Genomic DNA, 19218 nt, shown 5'->3' on the forward strand with positions numbered 1-19218 from the left:
CCACAGAAGCTGTTTCTCTTCATTCTCTCTCTCCTATTAAGTCTCTCTCCTATTTAATTCTCTCTCTCCTATAAACCCTTATTTCCATCTCTTCAAGCAGCCTCTTAATCTGAATGTTCTCAATATACATAATAAACTTTTCTCCTGGTAATATGTCTACTGCCAGTTAGTTTGCATCCTCCACCCTCACCCCAATAACTGGAATTAAGTTGGTAGAGGGAAAATTTTTCCACCCCAAAATATCACTTATATGTGGAATCTGAAAAAAAAAAAAGAAAGTACAAATGAACTTATTTACAAAACAGAAATAGTTCTAAGGTATAGTTCGGGCCAAGGCAGAAAAAGGAAAGACGGCCTCAACAGAAGTAGGTTACCTTAATTCAGGCAAGGAGGGGCGACAGTCGGCCTAACAACCAGGCTGAGCACGGAGAGGGATCAGGGAGGCTACATATTTATAGGGAGATTTGTGGAAGCAATAAAGGAAATGTTAATCAGTAGGGATGTTTTGTGTATTCTTTAGTTGAGATGGCATTTGTAGTTGTGCAGGGTGTGATAAGTCTTCTAGGCAGGTGTAGGGGGTGGAAGGTTTCCAGACAGGGGGTGATAAATCCCAGATAGATGCAACCAGCCTGGAGCATCATCAGGACAGGACCTAAAGTTCTGTTTTCTCCGAAGTTAGATGATTCAGCAAGGGCCTTTGAGACTATTGTTTTCTTTTCTAGGCCCAAAAGACTCCTTCAATAGTCACAGATGTAAAAACAAACTTATGGTTACCAGAGAGGAGAGGAGAGGAGAGGAGAGGAGAGGATAATTTGAGAGATTGGGATTGACATATGCATACTCAGTTCAGTTCAGTAGCTCAGCCGTGTCCAACTCTTTGAGACCCCATAAACTGCAGCACGCCATGACTCTGTGTGCATCATCAACTCCCGGAGTTCACTCAGACTCATGTCCATTGAGTCAGTGATGCCATCCAGCCATCTCATCCTCTGCCGTCCCCTTCTCCTCCTGCCCCCAATCCCTCCCAGCATCAGACTCTTTTCCAATGAATCAACTCTTCGCATCAGGTGGCCAAAGTATTGGAGTTTCAGCCTCAGCATCAGTCCTTCCAATGAACACCCAGGACTGATCTCCTTTAGGATGGACTGGTTGGATCTCCTTGCAGACCAAGGGACTCTCAAGAGTCTTCTCCAACACCACAGTTCAAAAGCATCAATTCTTCAGCGCTCAGCTTTCTTCACAGTCCAACTCTCGCATCCATACATGACCACTGGAAAAACCATAGCCTTGATTAGACGGACCTCTGTTGGCAAAGTAATGTCTCTGCTTTTGAATATGCTATCTAGGTTGGTCATAACTTTCCTTCCAAGGAGTAAGCATCTTTTAATTTCATGGCTGCAATCACCATCTGCAGTGATTTTGGAGCCCCCCAAAATAAAGTCTGCCACTGTTTCCACTGTTTCCCCATCTATTTCCCATGAAGTGATGGGACCAGATGCCATGATCTTCGTTTTCTGAATGTTGAGCTTTAAGCCAACTTTTTCGCTCTCCTCTTTCACTTTCATCAAGAGGCATTTTAGTTCCTCTTCAGTTTCTGCCATAAGGGTGGTGTCATCTGCATATCTGAGGTTATTGATATTTCTCCCGACAATCTTGATTCCAGCTTGCGCTTCTTCCAGCCCAGTGTTTCTCATGATGTACTCTGCACAGACGTTAAATAAGCAGGGTGACAATATACAGCCTTGATGTACTCCTTTTCCAATTTGAACCAGTCTTTTGTTCCATGTCCAGTTCTAACTGTTGCTTCCTGACCTGCATATAGGTTTCTCAGGAGGCAGGTCAGGTGGTCTGGTATTCCCATCTGTTTCAGAATTTTCCACAGTTTGTTGTGATCCACACAGTCAAAGGCTTTGGCATAGTCAATAAAACAGAAATAGATGCTTTTCAGGAACTCTCTTGCTTTTTCCATGATCCAGTGGATGTTGGCAATTTGATCTCTGGTTCCTCTCCTTTCCCTAAAACAAGCTTGAACATCTGGAAGTTAATGGTTCATGTATTGCTGAAGCCTGGCTTGAGGAATTTTGAGCATTACTTTACCAGAGTGTGAGATGAGTGCAAATGTACAGTAGTTTGAGCATTCTTTGGCATTGCCTTTCTTTGGGATTGGAATGAAAACTGACCTTTTCCAGTCCTGTGGCCACTGCTGAGTTTTCCAAATTTGCTGGCTTATTGAGTGCAGCACTTTCACAGCATCATCTTTCAGGATTTGAAATAGCTCAGCTGGAATTCCATCACCTCCACTAGCTTACTACTATACATAAAATAGACCACTAATAAGGACCTACTAGGGAACTCTATTCAATATTCTGTAATGACCTGTATGGGAAAAGAATCTAAATATGAATGGATATATGTAGATGTATAACTGATTCACTTTGCTGCACAGCAAAAACTAATGCTGCTAAGTCACTTTAGTCATGTCCTACTCTGTGTGACCCCATAGACGGCAGCCCACCAGGCTCCCCCATCCCTAGGATTCTCCAGGTAAGAACACTGGAGTGGGTTACCATTTCCTTCTCCAATGCATGAAAGTGAAAAGTGAAAGTGAAGTTGCTCAGTCGTGTCCAACTCTTCATGACCCCATGGAATGCAGCCTGCCAGGCCCCTCCATCCAAGGGATTTTCCAGGCAAGAGTGGGGTGCCATTGCCTTCCCCTGTAAATAAACTACACTCCAATAAGAAAAATTAAATAAAAAAAATCCTGTAACTTCACACATGTGAAATACTGAGAGCTAGGAAGTAACAGGGAGGGTTGACTTTCAACTACTCTACCATAAGATAAGTTACCCTAAGTGAAGATTTTTCCAATCAAAGCCATCAAGGAGCCTAGCAGACAAGATTCGTCCTTTATAGTAAGCACTCTCTTTCAAAGGTAACTGTGGTTGTAAATAATGTTTTATGTTAAACACAGGTACTGTGCTGGTCTTGGGCAGACATATTCCACTGGGGTTTTATTGTTCTCTACTCAACATGGCATAAGAGGCAATTGTTTTAAGGGACTAAAAAAGTTAATATTTTCATATTGTTTGTTTGATTTGGGGATATATTATATGCTAGAGTGATATTTTCATACTGAAGAATTTGTGAAGAATTCTCTGAATATCTTTCTTTCCAAAACTGAGAGTTTGCAGTATCTCATATCCTGACTTTCAACACTTCTATCTTCACAATTACCACCTTGATCTAAGCCACCAGTATCTGTCATCTAGGCTACTGCAGTAGCCTCATAACTGGCTTCTATGTATCCACACAGCAATCAGTGATGTTCTAGAGATATAAGCCAGATTATATCACTCCCATTGCTTAAACTCTAAATTTGTCAATAGCTTTAAAATCTTCCTCTTCAGCCCTATCCCCTACCATTGTTTCTTCCTCCATCACCCGTTCCAGCCACTCTGACTCTTCCTATCACATGTCTAGATCCTTAGACTCTATACTGGCTGCCCCTCTGCCCAGAATGCTCTTCCCCTAGAGCACGTGACTCATTTCTTCTTGACAATCATATCCTAGATCTAATGCACTTCCTTCTAGAGTCCCCCCTAGATCAGTCACTCTCCCATGACACCCAGTTTTATTTTCTTCAAAGTACTTCTCTCAAGATGAAAGAATCTTATCATTAATTTGGGCAGTTATTGTTGTCTTTCACACTAGAATATAAACTCCTTGAGATCAAGTAACTGGTCTGTTTTATTCACCTCTGTATTCTTAATATCAGCACCTAGGACGTAATAGGTATTCCACAAGTATCTGTTGAATTAGTGAATGAATGGCCTCTCTTCTCCATTCATACAGCCATGGTCTATCCCACACAGTCTTCCATCAGGGCTATTGCATCAGTTTCTCACCTCCTTAGCAACAGGCTTTGTCTCTTGATCTATTGTCATCTTTGTGTGTTTCACATACAGAAGACCTATTGATTCTACTGCCCTCTTTAAAGACTTCTACTTACTTCCCATTGCCTGCCAAAATAAAAATAAAAAGGAAGGAAGGGAGAAAGAAAACAGGGGAAAACTCTTTAGGTAAGCTTACAAGGACTTCTGTGATCTGGATCCTGCCTACCTGTTGAGGCTTCTGTCCAATACCATTCCCACATGATGCCCAGGAACTCTATGATTGAGTGAAACTGAGCATCTCACTAACTAACAAATAGAATAAAAATAAAAGTGGTTAAGTATGCTTCAAGTCACAGATACTGCATTCTTTCCACTTTATCATATGTGCTTTTTTCTCCCTTTCATTCTAGTGTTCAAGCCACTCCTCATTCTCCACAAAACCTCCAACTCCTCCCATGACCCCCAGCCTCTCTCAGAATAATTCATGTTTTCTAGCAGTTTCCATCCAGTTTTATGTTCTAAATAACCTCTTCTATTTAGACATCAGAATGTCTGGAAGAGCAGGTCTGGCTGGGGCTGGATCCCACACCAGGCAGAACACGACCGAGCCTAAGAAGCCCTTGACTCACAGCTTCTCATCTTGTTAAGCCAGCTTCCCCACTGAATTAATTTCATTAATTTAAAATCCAACCCAGTGAATTTATAATAAGCAATATGAGCCACATGATTCCTAAAGGTACTCTTTTAGCCTGAAATAGTTAATGTGGCTTGTAGATTGACCACGAGGGAGCAACTACAAGCTTCGGGTCCTATTCATAAGGCCATTAGGGATTCTAGCAAGTGTTTGGAGCTACAAATAAATGAGTTTCCTGCTAAGTGGGCCATCTGGGATTGTCCCCAGGAAGCTTCTAAAAGTCAATATAGTCTCTTGATGAAACAGATTCTGTATTTCTAACACCAGCTGCCAGGCTCTCACTAGATCTCCAAGGGTAGCCCCAAATAACACAGACCACAAGTTGACAAGCTTCAGTGTCAGGAGAACAATCAACTTTACCTAAAACAACTGCATTTTTCTTGACCAACAAAGCTTCTGACCTTCCTCCTGAGCAGAAAGTCTCAGAAGACACTGAGACGTGCACAACGGATCTTTAATTTTTCCTCAAGGTAATGCTTCTTCCAACTTGATTAGTTAACTGTGGCCTCTTATCCCTCCCCCATATACCTAAAATATGGGGGAAATATATTAACTTGATCCAAATACCTGGTGATTCTTAATTGCTTCAGTTCCACTTGCCACCATTTCTTGCAAAAACAACGGTATTTGTTTCTTCTGGCATAGAGATATGCAAACGAAGCCCTTCAGAATTCTGGTTATTTGGTCATAGAGTAATCTTATCTTCTTTGTACTATCTACAACTGATTTGCAGTCTTATTTTGATGATCTGCATTAGATTTGTCTGGATGGCCACCTGTAGACCAAATTTCCTCAGCTAAAGGACTGTCATGAATCACTGAAACTATCTGGACAATTTTAGACAAAATGCTTATATCTAAGCAGCAGATAACTACATCATTCCTGAATTTCTCTGTAGTTACCCATAAAATTGACAGACATAATAAAATAGTTGTTGTTTAAGCCATTATGCTTTGGGTAGTTTGGTAGATAGCAATAGACAACTGTAGCAAGGAGGTTATGTGGTATTTTCTAGAACTAGAGCCTCTTCACAGCCAAGCTAGAAGAAAGACAAGATTTCTAACCTGCAGTTCCTGAGCCAGGTTTAAACAGAAATACTGACATTACTCACCATAGTGCTTCAAAAGCAAGAATTCATTTGTGTCCTCGTTACAGCACACACTGATCACTGAGAAAGGTTTTCTTATCTCTCCTTGCTATTCTTTGGAACTTTGCATTAGTGGGTATATCTTTCCTTTTCTCCTTTGCCTTTAGCTTCTCTTCTTTTCTCAGCTATTTGTAAGGCCTCCTCAGACAACCATTTTGCCTTTTGGCATTTCTTTTTCTTGGGGATGATCTTGATCACTGCCTCCTGTACAATGTCACAATCCTCTGTCCATAGTTCTTCAGGCAATCTGTCTATCAGATCTAACCCCTTGAATCTATTTGTCACTTCCACTGTATAACTGTAAGGGATTTGATTTAGGTCATGCAAGAATGGTCTAGTGGTTTTCTCTACTTTCTTCAATTTCAGTCTGAATTTGGCAATAAGGAGTTCATGATCTGAGCCAGTCAGCTCTCGGTCTTGTTTTTGCTGACTGTGTAGATCTTCTCCATCTTTGGCTGCAAAGAATATAATCAATCTGATTTCAGTGTTAACCATCTGGTGATGTCCATGTGTAGAATCTTCTCTTGTTGTTGTTGGAAGAGGGTGTTTGCTATGACCAGTGCGTTCTCTTGGCAAAACCCTGTTAGCCTTTGACCTGCTTCATTTTGTACTCCCAGGCCAAATTTGCCTGTCACTCCAGGTATCTCTTAACTTCCTACTTTTGCATTCCAATCCCCTATAATGAAAAGGACATCTTTTCTGGGTGTTAGTTCTAGAAGGTCTTGTAGGTCTTCATAGAACCATTCAACTTCAGCTTCTTCAGTATTACTGGTCGAGGCATAGACTTGGATTACTGTGATATTGAATAGTTTGCCTTGGAAACGAATAGATATCATTCTGTCATTTTTGAGATTGCACCCAAGTACTGCCTTTCAGACTCTTTTGTTGACTATGATGGCTACTCCATTTCTTCTAAGGGATGCATTCCCACAGTAGTAGATATATAATGGTCATCTGAGTTAAATTCACCCATTCCAGTCCATCTTAGTTCACTGATTCCTAAAATGTCAATGTTCACTCTTGCCATCTCCTATTCAACCCCTTTCAATTTGCCTTGATTCATGGACCTAACATTCCAGGGCCTATGCAATGTTGCTCTCTTTTTTTGGATTTTACTTCCATCACCAGTCACATCTACAACTGGGTGTTTTTGCTTTGGCTCTGTCTCTTCATTCTTTCTGGAGTTATTTCTCCACTGATCTCCCATATCATATTGGGACTAGAGATCTCTTCAAGGTTAGAGAAACCAAGGGGACATTTCATGCAAAGATAGGCACAATAAAGGACAGAAATGGCATGGACCTAACAGAGGCAGAAGATATTAAGAAGAGGTGGCAAGAATACACAGAACTATACAAAAGAGACATGACCCAGATAACCACGACAGTGTGATCACTCACCTAGAGCCAGACATCCTGGAATGCAAAGTCAAGTGAGCCTTAGGAAGCATCACTACGAACAAAGCTAGTGGAGGTGATGGAATTTCAGTTGAGCTATTTCAAATCCTGAAAGATGATGCTGTGAAAGTGCTTCACTCAATATGCCAGCAAATTTGGAAAACTCAGCAGTCGCCACAGGACTGGAAAAGGTCAGTTTTCATTCCAATCCCAAAGAAAGACAATACCAAAGAATGCACAATTGCACTCATCACACATGCTAGCAAAGTAATGCTCAAAATTCTTCACACCAGGCTTCAACAGTACATGTAATGTGAACTTCTGGATGTTCAAGCTGGATTTAGAAAAGGCAGAGGAACCAGGAATCAAATTGCCAACATCCATTGAATCATCAAAAAAGCAAGAGAGTTCCAACAAAACACCTACCTCTGCTTTCTTGACTACATCAAAGACTTTGACTGTGTGGATCACAACAAACTGTGGAAAATTCTTCAAGAGATGGGAATACCAGACCACCTTACCTTCCTCCTGAGAAATCTATATGCAGGTCAAGAGGCAACAGTTAGAACTGGACATGGAAGAACAGACTGGTTCCAAATAGGAAAAGGAGTATGTCAAGGCTGTATATTGTCACCCTTCCTATTTAACTTATATGCAGAGTACATCATGTGAAACACCAGGCTGGATGAAGCACAAGCTGGAATCAAGATTGCCAGGAGAAATATCAATCACTTCAGATATTCAGATGACACCACCTTTATGGCAGAAAGTGAAGAAGAACTAAAGAGCCTCTTGATGAAAGTGAAAGAGGAGAGCGCAAAAGTTGGCTTAAAACTCAACATTCAGAAAACTAAGATCGTGGCATCTGGTTCCATCACTTCATGGCAAATAGATGGGGAAACAATGGAAACAGAGAGAGACTTTATTTTCTTGGGCTCCAAAATCACTGCAGATGGTGACTGTAGCCAAGAAATTAAAAGATGCTTGCTCCTTGGAGAAAAGCTATGACCAACCTAGATAGCATATTAAAAAAAGCAGAGACATTACTTTGCTGACAAAGGTCCAACTAGTCAAAGCTATGGTTTTTCCAGTAGTCATGTATGGATGTGAAAGCTGGAGTATAAAGAAAGTTGAGTGTTAAAGAATTGATACTTTTGAACTGTGGTGTTGAAGATTCTTGAGAGTCTCTTGGACTGCAAGGAGATCCAACAAGTCGATCCTAAAGGAAATCAGTCCTGAATATTCATTGGAAGGACTGATACTCAAGCTGAAACTTCAATACTTCGGCCACCTGATGGGAAGAACTGACTCATTTGAAAAAACCCTGATGCTGGGAAAGACTGAAGGTAGGAGGAGAAGGGGATGACAGAGGATGAGCTGGTTGGATGGCATCACTGACTCAACGGACATGAGTTTGAGCAAGCTCCAGGAATTGGTGATGGACAGGGAAGCCTGGTGTTTTGCAGTTCATGGGGTCGCAAAGAATCAAATACAACTGAGTGACTGAACTGAACTGCAGCATACAGATAGCTAGGTATGAGCAGAGAAAAGGGGTAAGGGACCCCATGGCCGGAAATCACATAGACACAGAAAGACAGGAACCTCCAGACTAACAGGAAGCCAGACATTTTGGGTGATAAATATCCTGGAAGCAGACAAAGAAAGGTGGGAAAAGGCAGGAATCTCTGTGTGGGAATGTAACCTGTTGCTCACTATGCTCTCATTACAACAAAGTTAGCCTTACAGATGAGACATACTCATCACATACCAATACCACAACACTTCTAATCTAAGCTAAATAAGGACAAAGATCCCACCTCCCCTCAGGAAATAGAGATGACAGCAGAGTACATCCCCCAAACTCCTCCTTCCCCAGTGAATATTCTGCCCCTTTGTTTGTGTGTTCCCCTATAACCGGCTTCCAAAGGAACCCAGGGCAGCAGCACCTCACCTGGCTGCCCACTCTTTCTCTAAGACTGTATTTTTGCTTAAATAAACTCTCATTTTACTTTCTTAACCTTCCTGCTCAGTTTTGTGTCAAAGAAAGAACCTTAAAATTCACTGGGAACATTCCCAGGGCTCCTGGGTACCACTCCATTGATAGTTCTCCTCTATGACATCCTACTTTTATTAACTGAACATAATCATGATCACCATAATCTTATCTATCATTTTATGCCTTCGTTTGAATAACTTTTCTGATCTTCCCTTAGAAGTAGGCTTGGTAGAGGAGAAAGAAAATAGCTAATGTGATTTGGGGTTGGGGCAGATTTAGCTAATGAAAAGACAGGATTCTCTGTTAAATTTGAACGGCAGATAAACAACAAATGTTTTCTAGTATAACTGTGTACCACTCAGTATTTGGGATCTGTATTTTTTTAAATATCAGGCATTTATCTGAATTTCAAATTGAACTGAGATTCTTATAAATATTTAATCTGGTAATTCCTAGTTGGGAAAATTTATTAAAAAGGAGCCTGGGGCTGTAGAGAAAAACATTTATTTACTCAACAGTATTATCTTTTCAGCCCATTATTTTTTCAGTATTCCATACCCTTACCCTTACATAGAAGAAGATGACTGCTTCAGTGCTAAAACATTCCTGAGGCTGGCAAAGGACTTGAATTCTCTGCTTTCTTAGAAGTGGGTTGGCAGCATCTGTTTCACATGTAAAGAACTTATGCCACTGAACACGATTTATCAGAGGTCACATGTTTAGTCCTTGAAAAAGAGCTTGAAATTCAGAATTAACAAAAAAATGTCACAAAGCCCAAATACATCATTCCTCTTAGAGACCTGACCAATTTTCAAGCTGATTTAAATACCACTATGTAAATAAATGAAGAGGAACTAAAAAGCCTCTTGATGAAAGTGAAAGAGGAGAGCGAAAAATTGGCTTAAAGCTCAACATTCAGAAAACGAAGATCATGGCATCTGGTCCCATCACGTCATGGCAAATAGGTGGGGAAACAGTGAAAACAGTGTCAGACTTTATTTTTGAGGGCTCCAGAATCACTGCAGATGGTGATTGCAGCCATAAAATTAAAAGACGCTTACTCCTTGGAAGAAAAGTTATGACCAACCTAGATAGCATATTCAAAAGCAGAGACATTACTTTGCTGACTAAGGTCCGTCTAGTCAAGGCTATGGTTTTTCCTGTGGTCATGTATGGATGTGAGAGTTGGACTGTGAAGAAGGCTGAACGCTGAAGAATTGATGCTTTTGAACTGTGGTGTTGGAGAAGATTCTTGAGAGTCCCTTGGACTGCAAGGAGATCCAACCTGTCCATTCTGAAGGAGATCAGCCCTGGGATTTCTTTGGAGAGAATGATGCTAAAGCTGAAACTCCAGTACTTTGGCCACCTCATGAGAAGAGTTGATTCATTGGAAAAGACTCTGATGCTGGGAGGGATTGGGGACAGGAGGAGAAGGGGACAACAGAGGATGCGATGGCTGGATGGCATCACGGACTCGATGGACGTGAGTCTGAGTGAACTCCGGGAGATGGTGATGGACAGGGAGGCCTGGCGTGCTGCGATTCATGGGGTCGCAAAGAGTCAGACACGACTGAGCGACTGAACTGAACTGAACTGATGTAAATTAACATGAGAAATTTGAAAAATTAGAAACTAACAATAGTAGAAGGAACAATTGACCAGAAAATAAGGTGACAGCAGAACTAGAAAGTCATACATACCAGGAACTCCAAAAACCGCTGGATAGCAGTCTCCCACAGTCCCCAAGCCCCACTATCCACCATCAACCATCATACTGTAGTTGTCGTTGCAGGCAAAACTATCAAAGTCAAGTACAAACACCAGATATATTATGATGACCTTAAATCAATGAGACATTACATAATTTAGTCTATTCAACTGAAGAGGGAAGAATAGTACACAACCATTTCTTTAACGTTTATATTTTCAAAAGTAGGGGGGAGGTGCTGATGCTTAAAAAAGCAAACTCCTTTTATCTGGAAAATTCACATATGTGAATTACTTAAAGATGCTCCATTCATCTTAGTGTTTTAACTTGCTAGCTCTAAGACTGTGTCTCAGAAGTACAATGCAAACACACTTCTATGAGATGCCCTCTTACCATATTCTCTTGGTACATGTTTTCTTGTAAGGCATTAAAATGTCAGAAGAAAGAAGAAGGGGGAAGAAGGCAGACAGTAAAAGTACAGAAGTACAGGAAAATGCCAAGAGCATTATCAAGAGTACCAACTTTGCCATCAAAACATGCCACCTTCAAAATGTTAAGTGGGAGTAGACCACTTCAGCAGATTTACTGAGAAAACAGGAAGAAATATTTGTGGAAAACGTAATTCTAGGAAATACTTTTGCATTTCCTACACAATTGCTTAAAGAGCCTAGACTTATAGGAAGAGGACATTCTGGATAGTGTTTCCTGGCTTTTATTCAGGTTGTGATTCTGCAGCATAATAAGCACAGCCTCAAGTGATAATAAAAGACAATGGATGAATATGTGCTCACCAGCAGGTATATCTTTCCCTCGGCTCAGAATTTAAGAACAGGCAAAGAAGAGTGGTATAAAGCTAGTTTTTCTTCTGGACTTATTACATTGCAGCTTACTAACAATAAACTTGCCCCAGAGAAGACTCGGTCTGGTATTAGGAACCCCTGCCTTAGCATCCAGCCAGATATCAGTCAGATTCAATGAGCTATGGGTGACTTCATCACTAATTTGAGTACTATTGAAGGAAGTTTAATTTCCATACCAGCAGCATCAGGGTCTGGTAGGAACTCGTTTCAAATACAAATGCTCACCCTTCTCCTCACACACTACTGAATCAGAAATGCTACAAATGCGCCCTATCAATCTATGTTTTATCAAGCTGTCCAGGTAATTCTGATGCTGGTCAAGGTTTCAGAGTCACTGATTTAGAAATAAAAGCTGACTAATTTTTATAGTATTGGAAATTCTATCATCTCTCCAATAATGTGAATTATTTCTGTGATTGTCTGATTTTCTGTTTCTTTGGTTTCTTAACCAAAATTGTCTATCTTCCTTTTCTTCTTTAGCTATACAGATAGAACTGTGGCTACTACTTTCCATGAGAATTACAGCATAATTCAAACACTACGCAAGCCATATGATTTGCCAGGTAACAGTGGCAAGTGCTAAGCAGGGTTCTTGTTAAGGTTCTCAACATTTTGATCTGTGGATTAGAGACTTCTTACACCCGCTGGTCACATCCTCTCTCTTCCAACAATATCCCTCCTTCCTCTTTTACTGTCTGCCAGATTTACCCAATAGAAATATTAAATTTGAATTTCAGACAAACAACTTATTTCTTTTTTAAGTTCAAGTGTGTCCCAGGCAGTGTTTAGGATATACTTATACTTCAAAAAATATTCACTGTTTATTTGAAATCCAAATTTAACAAAGTATTTTATGCGGCAGCCCTCCACCCAGGGACAGTGGAGAGCCTGACCAGGAGAGAGCTCTGAAATTTAAATCAATTCAGTACAAACACATATACTTTTCCTATGAAGTAATAGAAACTAGTGAGTATTTCTACCATATCCTTCATTACTAATGAAACGATTTACAAATAAGTGGCTTTGGAGGTGAAGTACTAGACTGTTTCCATCTCTTTCCTCACCATGGGTTTCCAAGTTACTTCACTCCATGCACTGAAGAAGAGGCAGGGCTGGGTGTGGGCTACTTATATGTACATGTAGACGTAGGAGACCAGAGAATGCCAACCTAAATATACCTCTTTGGCATAAGGATTTCTGGAGTGAACTATTTTGGGAGATAGCAGATACAGGAGAAGCACTGGAAGTAGAGCATGCATTACATTTTCATAAAGGAAATCACCTTTTGTAAAAATGTCTACCTCCCTGTACCAGGAAGAGAAGGATGACTCTAAGTCACAAGAGAATCTTCTCAGTGGAGAAGGCTGTGGATTCAATCTGCACAACAAACAGTTGTTTAGCCTACTTTTCCTGGTCACCTTCCCATAACTTGCTTCCCCCACACCCATCTTCCTTTGTTTTAGCTGAAGATGATATTTAAGCTCAAGTTCTAGCCACCTCTTTTGAGTTTACTCATGCCTGAGTTTCTTCCATGCATGCAGGAAATGTACAAGTTAATACATCCTGTTAATTTTTTTCCTGTTACTCTGTCTTTTATATCTGGAGTCTCAGTCAAGAACCTAGAAGAATAGAAGGAATTCTTTTTCCCTCCTCTACACATGTGTGGAAACGTGTGGGTACACAAGTATGCATGGCTTGGAGTAGAGAAGAAAGTACTCAAAGGCCATTATGTTATGTGGGGTCAGTTGCTAGAATACTCAGCTTTCTTAACCATAAAATAGGGAATTACCTCATTGGGATTTTGGAGCCTCAAATAGAATAGTATTTTTGAAAGCACTTGGTAAACCATGAAATAAAATTCAGCATGATATAGTGGAAAGTGCATGGGCTTTCTCATCAAATAAACCAAAGAATGAATCTCAGTTCAGAGACTTAAAAGCTGAGCAAGTTATTTAAATCTTTAAATGAGTGTTCTCATCTGTAATGGAGGTATAACAACAAATACCTGCAACACCCTTACCAGGACTAGCGGAAGTAATGTAGAAAGTTACAGGAACAAAGGAGGTACCACAGGCATTCCATGAGCCAGTATATTACGGGTTAAAGTTTTGGAACTTTGGGTAGTATAAAACCTAATCTTTTTTCTTGCTCTAGGTTACGGTGATCTGATTTTAATAAGAGGCTGATTATACTCTTTTAAAAGTAATTAAAGGCAGCATAGATTTCTTTTTTAATTTGCCACCCAGATTGCAGGATCTGATGCCCTCATTAATGATTTAAAGAGCTACTTAAAATGTATTAGAGCAAAGTGACCAACTTAAATAATTTACAGTCTGCTTAGAATTACTCTCTTATATCCAGGATGGAAGGCAACCCTTACTCTTTGTGGAAGACATGAGGCTTAGGGTATTTATTTGAATAAACTGACACGAAAAAACCCAATTCCCATTAATTTGCAATGCAGTAATTTATTTAGCAATATCTATTATTAATTTTATTTGCAGTTGGATTAAATACATAAATATATCCATGCCTTGAAGTGTATTAGGACGACAAGACAAAGCAAAGAAGTGGTTGCCAGTGAAGTCCACTGTATAGATTTTGTGTGAATGATGGCCTTGTTATGAAGTTAACTATACAAAGCAATTACTTTGAGTTACATTGAACTGTCATATTGTACACACATGTTTACCATTAATTGGTCCATTCTTCTGCAACCTGTCATCCTTAGGTAAAGGGATTTTTAAAAACAGATCAGCAATATAGGTGAGAAAGTACATTTTTTTTCATAAAGGACTGTTGTGAAGAAAATCATATCTGACATATCCAATGAGCATTTTCTTTCTCAGGTTCAAATTTTGTGACCACCTGAACATTTTCACTTTCAGTTAGTTTTTTTTTTTTAATCAGCTGAACTGTATTCATCTAGGAGGAAATGACTGAAAACATAAACACATTGAATTCTGAATGTTCAGAGGTGAAGGGATTAAAAAATAGGTTGCTGCACTGCAAAATCTCACCTAAAACGGTGTGGGTGCCCCAGAGTGCTCATTAGTCCCTGTGAAACCACCAAGTACCAAGGATACCAGCCCCAGCAGAGCCACCGATTCTGTGAGTCATTCATTTTTCTTACATGGAGTCTTTGTGTCCTGATCTAGAAAATGAAAAGAGTGAGCGATCGGGGGTATATGTTGGTTCACTAGGGCTGTCATAAGGAAGCACCACAGACTGGGAGGCTTAAACAATAGAAACTAATTTTCTCACAGATCTGGAGCTTAAGTGTTCAAGATTAAGGAGTCAGCAGGGTTAGTTTGCTCTGAGACCTCTTTCCTCGGTTCATAGATGACTGCTTTTTCCTCTTTGTCTTCATGTGGCCTTTTCCCTGTGTGCTGTCTTCTTGTAATGACATCTACCATATTGCATTAAGGCTCATTTATGTGACTTAATTTTATCTTAATTACCTCTTTAAAGGCCCTGTTCTAAATATCATCACCTTCTGAGGATCATAAATTTTAGATTCTGACCAAGAAGTACTGTCCCACTTGCCTACCTTCTATCCTACTCTGGCCCCAACCCCAGTGACTGATGTTGTCAAGCCTCTTCCCACCAAAATTAGCCTGATCATCTCCTTAGAGCCAAAATATCCACTAACTTCGTATTAGTTATCTATTTTGGCTATAACAAATCACTGTAAACTTAGTGACTTAAACTGCCACATATATTATCTTATAGTTGTGGAGGTCAGAAGTCAAAAATGGATCTCACTGGGCTAAAATCAAGAAGTCAGCAGGGCAGTGTTCCTCTGGAGATTCTAGGGGAGAATCCATTTCCTTGCCTTTTCCAGTTTCTAGAAGAGGTGCATGTATTTGCTGGCCCATAGCCCCTTCCTCATTTCCAAAGCCACCCACATCAAGTCAAGTCCTCTCACTGTTATCTTTCTAACTCTTTCTTCTGTCTCCCCCTTCCATTTATAAGGACCCTTGTCACTACATTGGACTGACTAGAAACTATTTGTTTTCTAGGACTGCCATAACAAGACCACAAACTGGATGGTTTTAAACAACAAAACTGCATTCTATCATTTTTGTGGAGACTGGAAGTCCACACTCAGAGGGTTAGCAGGGTGAAGCTCTCTCTGAAGGCCCTAGAGGAACATCTGCCCTGGCCTCTTTCTAGCTCCTGGTGGTAGAGGGCAGTCTCTGGGATTCTTTGCTTACAGAAGCATCACTTCAATCTCTGCCTCCATCTACACATAGCCTTACCTCTTCTCATAAAAATACCAGTCATCCTGGATTAAGGACCCCCCCCCCTAATTTGTAGATTACATCTACAAAGATCCTATAACTTATAAGATCCTATAAGGTCATGTTTATATGTTCCAAGTGGGTGTGGATTCCAGGGGCCAGGAGACATTATTCAGCCCAGGACAACAAACTTAACTCCATCTGCAACCCTAATTCCCCTGTCATGGAACCTAACATATTCACAGATTCTATGTATTAGGATGTGGACATCTGTGGAGAGGGAGGAAGCAGTATTCTGCCTGCCTCAAACCTGATGAATGCTGCAGCCCTAACTGTACCTCTGAGAAAACTATGCATTTTGCCCAACCTCCTAAATTCAGCTGTCATCCCACTAACCTCTGTTGCCTGTTTCTGTAAAAAGAGGTGCAGCAACGGATCGGCATCAGGGGGAAATCGCTTTCCGGGGTGGACAAGCCATGCTGCTATTCAATGTAGAAAACTGACTTCCGGTCCATGACTGTGTGGAGGTCTTCCTGAGACCACCCAGCCTCACTTCTCTCACTGCTGTATACGACTCCCTTACCACCTCCACTCCTGATGGCAGGCCTTCTCTGTGCACAGGATGTCTTATTGTTGCCACTTAGGCTATTCCACTCAATCATGCAAACACCACGCATTTCAACTGCTTTATTCCATAAGTTTTCTCTAAACAAGTGATAAACTATCTAATTCTGCCACACTATTCATAAGTCCACTATTCATAGAAATTAAAAATGCAAATAATTTGAAACTCCTCCCCTTGAAGACTATGTCCCTTCCCTCTGCATCGGAGGGAGCCTGGAATTGCTTTGATCAACAGAGTAAAGTGGAAGCAATCCACCCTATTTATACTATGCCACTTCTGCCTGGTCATCTCTGATCATTCACTCTCATGAGGGTCTCTTTCAAAATATTTCTTCTGGGATGTCAGTTGGCATGCCATGAGAAGCTCATATCATATGAAGAAGTAACACATAGCTGGTTGACAGTCTCAGAGTCCCTGCTAAGCCTGTCTTTAGCCATCCTAGCCCAGGGACCAGATAGGCAAGTGAAAAGACACCTTGGAAGGAGATCTTCCAACCCCAGTCACCAGCCTCCAGTCATTTGGGTCTCCCCAGATGAGGTCATGGTGGGCGGGGGGTAGTACACTTCCTTCTTCAATTCTTAATGAGTTTCTAAAAAGGACTTCCTTTGCCATACTTTAAGGAAATGCAACTCACTTCTATGATAGCTTTTCTTTCTTTTCTTTTTCCTTTAGTTGTCCCTCCCTCTGTCTTTCCTTCCTTTTTCAACTCCTAGAGGATGAGAGCTGAACATAGCTAACCACTTTGCTTCCTCTAGCAAGTTCCCTTATGAGAGCCTTGTGAAAGCTGATGGTTAAATTTTCAGAGATTTTATGAACCATTTGACATCATGTTGATATCTTGAGATTGGCCGTGGTGGGAGTATTTATAGGCTCCCCTGTTAGCTCAGTTGGTAAAGAATCTGCCTATAATGCAGGAGACCCTGGGTTTGTTTCCTGGGTCAGAAAGATCTGCTGAAGAAGGGATAGGCTACCCATTCCAGTATTCTTGGGCTTCCCTTGTGGCTCAGCTGGTAAATAATCCACCTGCAATGTGGGAGACCTGGGTTTAATTCCTGGGTTGGGAAGATCCCTTGGAGAAGGGAAAGGCTACCCACTCCTAGAGAATTCCTTGGACTGTATAGTCCGTGGAAATGAGCAAATGCTGAAAACATCACTGAATGCCTTCAAAGATGACTTCCACAAAAATAACTGTAATTCCCCTGAACCAACACAAGAAGAGTAAGTCAGCTTTGATTCATACTCCTCCCAAGCTTACTGTACCACAAATTTTTAGAAAAAGTTCGTTTTTCAGGAAAAATACTAATAGCAACTATTGAAAAAGAAGAAGGTATTTGAGTGGCCTAAATTTGAAAATGCTTATGCTAATTATCACACTCAGACACTTTGATCAAGGGAAAAACAAGCAGTATCTTTTCTGAATTCTGTGATACTTCAATTTTATTTTTTAAAATGGATATTCCTAGATATTGTGTGTAAACATACACTTGAAAATGGTATCAGATTTTAAATTGGTTCAGTGAGTTTCTATACAACAAAATTCTATTTTGGTATGTATAAAACAATCACATTTTACATTTACTTTTGGAGTAAATTAGTTTTATCCTCTGAGGAAGCTTAAAATAATATAAATTTATAATTGGTGATAGAGGAAAGAGACTAAGGGGGAAATCAGATTTGTATTTTTCTTCTGTCGCTAAATGAAATTTTCTAAGCATCAGTATTTTCATCTATAAAACAAAGGGCTCAACTTTATGATCTCTAAAGTGACTCTCAACTTTGAAATGCAAAGATGATTGACTTCAATCATATTTGCAAAATGAGGTGAAACTTATAAGTAATTATCAGGTTTATTAAGTTCAAAACCACTTTTAATTGTTTAGAATTTCACTTTACTGGAGGGTAGAGCTAGAAGTCTAAAGATTTTGCTGAAAATACTAGTTACTTTGTCTTTAAGAGACCAGGTAACGGAATAAATTGTGGTGTATGCACGCAGTGGAATGCTCCTCAGCAATAAAAAAGAACTACTAGTACACACAAGTATATCAGTAAATTTCAAAAACATCATGCTTAGGGAAAGAAGCCACCCTCAAAAGGGTACATACTCCATGCTGATTCCATCTATACGAAGTTCTAGACAGGCAGCACCTATCTAGAAATCAGAGATAACAATCAGCTTCGTGGTTGCTTGATGGGGTTGGTGTGATTATCTGGTGCTAAGAAGTTAGAAATATTCTGTCTTGATAGGCTTGCAGATACATGACCATGTACATTGTTCAAATGATAAACCTGCATTATTAAATTGGCATATTTCACTGTTGCTAAATTATACTTTAATTTTAAATATTAGAAAAGAGAATAGCCTGACATTCAAAAAATATATGATTAGCTTATAAAAAATCAGTTTACATAGTTACTTCTGTTATCATTGTGCTTCTTGGATTCTTGATGGAAACAAGTTTATTGAAATAATTTATGGCTAAGACATACAAAAACACGTTTTAAAATGTTAAATAATACGTTGTTTTGCTTTTCAATTATCCGTGTAATTCATGCTCACTGTGTAAACTTAAAAACATAAAACAGCTAATGATCTCACAGTCACGGTCTTTGGTATAAACAAACATCTATGTTCTATTAAAGCAGAAAATTACTGA

The sequence above is a fragment of the Ovis aries genome, chromosome 10, assembly GCF_016772045.2.
Source record: "Ovis aries strain OAR_USU_Benz2616 breed Rambouillet chromosome 10, ARS-UI_Ramb_v3.0, whole genome shotgun sequence".
NCBI lineage: Eukaryota > Metazoa > Chordata > Mammalia > Artiodactyla > Bovidae > Ovis > Ovis aries.